Consider the following 6,032-nt stretch of genomic DNA (forward strand, 5'->3'; position numbering starts at 1 on the left):
TGGGTCCCAAAAAACTTGTTGTCCACACAATAATCCCTTAATCAACCAAAAAGATCCAAGCAATAGTCCTACTAGTACCCAATACCACCCCATCAGCCATGCCACCGATACTTCGATGGATCCCAACAAAACTACTAGAAGCCCAAGGGTTCTGCGAAAGGAACCCCTACATTTGGGTTTGAAGATCAAAGAAAAGTGTGCCCCAGTCCTTTACAAACACACCCTCGAATGCCAAATCCAAGTAGGTATGGAGACCTAAAGCCATGCCTCTGATATCACCCCCAAAGTTGAAGCAAGAATGGAGAGCAATGGCAACACCCCAGATTTACATACGACTTACATGACGAACCCACCAACGAAGTAGTCGAAAGAAACTCTGGAATTTTCACCAAGTCCATATGTAGCAGTTTCTCAACAAAGCAAATCTCACAAAGAGTTGTGCCAACTAATCTAGTGAGTTGCATACATACTCCCTTGGCAGTCCCAGATGCTCCCCTGGCCCTAAAGGATCACCACACCCACAATACCTTGTGCACCATGCTACAACATCAACTCGCCAGTGGAAGGCCGAAGTTCAAACAAGTGGAACAGCAAATCCAACAAGAGACAATAACATCCACACTTTCACTGTGGATAGAGACCCCCACTCATGTACTAGGAATGATTAACCTAAACAAAACTAGAACAAAATAATGGACATAAATAGAGATGATCCTCCATGATGGTTAAAAGGAAGCTAGTGCAAGAGGAAAACCTATATAGCATGCATCCATCAAGCAAGCGAGATTTAATAGCATACATGCAAGTAAGAAGCAGGAAGAGAAGAGACCAGAAGTAATCTATTGAACAGGAATGGTTGCGTATTGTTTATTGTCAAAAATAACTACATACAAGTGACTAGTTTTTACACTAGGCCAACCAAAATGATATGTATGCAAAGTCCTTAGACTTTCCCTATTTGACATTAAGCACAAGGTAAGGTTGCTTTATATGTTCAAGTGTCGTACGTGCCCATTCAAGCATGTAAGATGGTAGAGCACCTTATGATAGGGCGGCCAAGTGAAACCATGTTAACATACAAAGTGGTTAATATCTCAACATATCCGTCTTCCATAAGAGCAAGGACTCTCAACGTGGTTTTGTCTCTCATCGCCACTGGGATAATGATCATCATCATTCTATTTGGTGAGTGCTTTGGGTGTCGTGGATCGTCTTCACCTAGTCATGGGGGGCAAGGAGCCTGAGGGGTTTGCACATATTATGACTTGGGTGATGATGGTAGGCCTTTCATGCATAATACAAGGAAGAGGTTCTAATATACTTTTTGATAATTGGTGAACCAAACTTACAAGGACACCTTCAAATCACGGGCATGTATAATCGCATCACACAAGTTTTCACTTTTATATTTCCTTTGGTCTTGTACAGCTCTAGGTATGGCTATGCTTGCCTTCTCTTTTGTCGGGATGAGGGCTGGTAGAGCGTTGGGTCTCTACTCCCAAGGTCTTGTGTTGGTCTTGTGTTCAAGTCTTGGGGGCCTCGTTAGTACCTACCCTTGATTATTAGACAGTTTCACACACACACACACACACACACACACAAAAACTGGCGTTCGTTTCCCACTAAAGGAACCTAAAGCAGAGGTCCTAAAATGCAGATCAATGTCACGAGATGGGTTATGGATTGCAATCACAACCCTTAGTCGGCTACGACTGTTGACTTTTGAGTGACCCATCTCTCTCACACACACGGGACTCATGGTTTCCATGCCAAGGCAATAATGGTGCACGTGCAAAGCACCTACACAACCATCATCCCATACTACCACCATCCCCTACACTAGCACAATCTCCATGCCACGGCAATGTTGGTGCTCTGCTCCTATCACGTCCAAAGCACCTACACTACCTTCATGCCACATACACTACCATCGTATCCCCTTCCCTACGGAAGAGACGAAGAAATCACAGATTAATCGCAATTTGAAGCAAAACCCTGCTTGTTTAAGTATGCAAAAAGCAGATTACATGAGGCTGGCTGAGGAGGTGGTGGTGGTGGTGATAGACGAGCGACGGAGGAGCTTGAGCTCGTCCTGGAAATCGAGGGGCCTGTCGGTGTCGTTGCGGATCCTCTTCACTCGCGGCGTGCCCAGATGCTTGTGTTGGAAGCCATACATCTGCAAGATCTGGTTGTCTGCGAAGTTGAAGGCGCGCTCCATCTGCTTGATGCAGCGCTGGGCGGCGTAGTCCGTCCCTTTCCCACAGGGCTTGCAGCCCACAAAGTGTGTGACGAACGGCCACCTATCATCGCCCAAGCCCGGATGGTACTTGTCTATCATCTCCTCATACTTGTCCACCAGTATGACCCAGTACCCATGAAGGTAATACGCGCTCTCTAAGAACACCCTCTCCCCCCACTTCGCCCTCTGCGTTATCAGAAGATAGATCATCGCCGACTGATCATCTGCTTCGAACTCCGGCCTCCCTTCCAACGACCTCGTTAACAGCTTCCCTGCTTCGTTCCTCACCTTGCCCTTTGGCCCCATGGGCGCCCATGCATCCAGCAGATCTAGCGTCCACTGGCAATTCCTTATCAGAAAACTGCCCGTGTTTAGCCCAATCCATGTCTTCTTGTTGTACACAAGCTCATCCCAGCCATGGAAGACCGCATTGTAGTCCTTGTACTTCTCTATGGGCAGCTCAAACACCATATCCGTGAACATGGCATCGCTGTCCATCCACCATATCCACTCCACTTCTGGGTGTGAAAGCATCAGCTTGCGGAGAAGAGGGAGCTTGGCCCAGAAGCCTGACATGACTGTGTCCAAGTGAGCCATGTTGTAGAAGATCTCTATGTTGTGGAGCCTGCAGTAGTCTATTTTGTTCTTGATGGACTTGAGCAGGTAGTGGTCTCCCACTGCATTTTCGCAGGGGGCGGGCTGGGAGCCTGTAACAAGCATAATGCGAGGTTTCCCTTTGACGAAGTTGGGGAACTGAGGGTTTCTGGCAAGCCAGGCCATGCGTTGCTCGTCCCAGTCTGAGATTTTCATGCCCAGAGAGTAGGGTTCTTTCGAAGGGGGCTCCTCATCAGCAGCATCATCATCTTCTTGAGATTTCTTCGATTTGGCCACTGAGAGGGTTCTAGATGCATCCTTCCTGCCTGCAACTGCTCTCTCCTCTGCGGCAAGCAGCCTGTGAGGGAGCTGCTCGCGGCCGGCGTCGCCGCCCGTTGATGCAGACTCCGCGTCAGCGGCGGGCTTCTTGAGGCTCACAGAGGTTGTGAGCAGGACAAACATGAGGAAACCACAGCAGAGAAGGGCAATTTTGAGGAGGTTTTGCATGGCGCGCTGGGATTGTCTGGCTCGGAAGCCACCAGGCAACCCGATACTCAAGCTGTGCACTCGCATTGCAGGAGTGCGAGAGATGAATGGCAGAGGCAAGGGGCAAGACGCAAGGCAGAGCTTCCACTGTAAGCAAAACGCAACGCAGAGAGAGACAGCAGAGAGAGAGAGAGAGAGACAGCAGAGAGCAGAACAGGGGGTGCAGTAAAGAGGGAAAGAGGCTTGCGTGGAGGAAGCCGCCCAAGGGCCCAGGCTGGCCGCTGAACTGTGGAGTCTGTGCACAAACGCGCCGAAAATAAGCTTTTTTTAATAAATCGGACGGTTACCAGTTTTCAAAGCACACTCTCCAGACTCCGTTGCGTGCAAAAACCGCCAAGCTGCCGACTGCGCGATCCCAGGGTGGTATGCTGACGTGTCGCAGCCACGTAAAAGGCAGGCCCGCCTCCATGTGAGTCCGTACATACCGAAGTAGATTGAACAGGGATGTTTACATACGTGGGCATGGAAAAAGGGCCGTGCTGCTACCGTGGCGTCGAGTGATGGGTTCGTTTGTCGCCTACGTGCACAAATGCCAGGCTTTTGACAGCCCATTCTATTTTACGAACACCTAAAACCTGGCTGTCTCCTCCTCTCGTGCCCAGCACTCACAGCCAGCCATGTTGTTGTAGAGCAGGCCCAACGTTCAACGCAGAAACAATACACATACTCTATGCCATGACGCTAGATGTAGGTAGTACCTGATACATGTCTACACATTTATTTAATTACAACTTTTGTATATGAAACTTCCAGTATTTGACTTAGGGTTTACACATATTTATTTTTGTTTTGAACGTTCTTGGGTCTTTTGGACATTAAAAAAACTTGCAAAAAAAATTCCTCACCCCTTATATATTCCACTTAAATGGTGAAATACTTGCGAGTCTCATCCCTTACTCGTCAAATTTGACAGGCAAAAGGCAACCCTAATGGAAGGTCCCTTCTAGGCTCGTGGCATACCTGACACCCAAAGGGTAGGCTATAGGAGTGCTACCTTAATTGTTGAGGCTAGACCCTTTGCACATTGCCCACCATGGTGGGGCAGAAATCCCTCATGGGCAGCCTAGAGGGCCCATCTATGGGAAACAAACAACGAGCATCCTCTTTTGCAGCAACAAAAGTGACAGAGGCATGGGCAATGTGTAAGATCCCTTGGTAAATATACATTGTAACAAAGTGCATGTTATGAGAGGAGAAACGAGCAATTCAACGTGATGTAAAAATGTGAGGAGACAAGTAAGCAATCCTAAGGGGCTAAAAGGATTATGGCGACTCTAGGCAATGTAATCAAGGTGGCCATCCAAGCAAGGAGAAGGAAGGGTGGTTGTCCCTCTCTTGGAAAGACTAGTCACCCCTAGCTATAAGTTTTTGCCCCTCTCTTGGAAGTGCTATAGACTATAGTCACTAGCCATGTGCTTGGAAGGGCTATAGACTATAGTCACTAGCCATGTTGGTACCTACCTATAAGTTTTTATCCCTCTCTTGGAAGGGCTATGGACTATAGTCACTAGCCATGTGCTTTGCAACTGCGTGAAGGGTACATTGATATCAGCCATTTGTCTCAAAGGTATGTAATTCGCCTATATCTCAAAAGTGTGCAATTACCCCTATGTTCATTTGGGAGGTGGCATATGTCCCCAAAAGTGCTAGGGCAATGAAGCTACAAGAGATCACTACTATAGCCTCTTCTCGTATTCTAGACAATCATCCCCATACAAATTTGGGACTTTGAAAAGGGAAAAGGTTGCATGTAAATGTTATATCCAACATGTTGATGATGGTGATGTCTAGTAATAAAGACACGAGTACAAGTGCAAGTGCAAGTGCGAATACGAGTGGTTGCAAGTTCGAGTGGAAGTGTAGCTGGTTGCAAGTGGTAGTGTGCAAGTGTAAGGTGAGATGATGAATGTAGTCAAAGGTTGCGAATACGAGTGGTTGCAAGTTCGAGTGGAAGTGTAGCTGGTTGCAAGTGGTAGTGCGCAAGTGTAAGGTGAGATGATGAATGTAGTCAAAGGTTGTGTATTGAGGTGCCAAGTCTACTCTATTATGCTCCTCTCCTCCTTTCTTCTCTCTCAAGTTCTTTGTGCTTACTCCATCTCCAAGCAAAACACAAGACAAGATGCAATGAACATTTCTCTACCATTGGACTCTCACAATCCTTTTCCCAAATCCTGTTTTTAGCCCCACACTTCTTAATGTTATCTCCTCTTTCTCTCCTATACATAAATCTCTTTCATGTCCCTTGCTTCATTCTCTTTCCATGCTTATGCTCCACCCTAACTTAAGTTCAGAGAGTCCCAAGCTTGCAACCTATTCAAGAGACGCCAATATAATCTTCTCCTACTCACCCACATCCAATCTCAAAAAAATCAAAAAACGCAAGCTAAAACCAATAAGACAAGAGCTTATATAAGAGCTAGAACACTCATAAGTACCATGTAAGTAGAAATTTAGGGAGTAATGAGAAGCACGGGAAAGAGAGCAAGAGAGATCCCTAAGTTGAAAATAGCATGTGAAAAAAACCTTTCAAGTGTAGAGATTTTGACTTATATACAACTTAAGTTATGGACATTCACACTTGTCCACCACCCATGTTCATGTTGAGATATCGAGCTCAACTCGTACTGCAGACATTAATGACTTGGTTGGTGAG

General features: G+C 46.7%; 1 pseudogene across 1 annotated transcript; it reads right to left on the reverse strand.

The window, feature by feature from the left end:
* Positions 1–1,981: 1,981 nt before the first annotated feature.
* Positions 1,982–3,620, reverse strand: LOC147610639 (xyloglucan 6-xylosyltransferase 2 pseudogene; annotated as a pseudogene). Its single transcript, XR_015264022.1, has one exon. The product of XR_015264022.1 is annotated as a xyloglucan 6-xylosyltransferase 2 pseudogene (transcript).
* Between the last annotated feature and the right edge of the window lie 2,412 nt (positions 3,621–6,032).

Source organism: Cibotium barometz, chromosome 49 (genome assembly GCF_041138505.1).
Source record: "Cibotium barometz isolate CiBa-2024 chromosome 49, ASM4113850v1, whole genome shotgun sequence".
Taxonomy (NCBI): domain Eukaryota; kingdom Viridiplantae; phylum Streptophyta; class Polypodiopsida; order Cyatheales; family Cibotiaceae; genus Cibotium; species Cibotium barometz.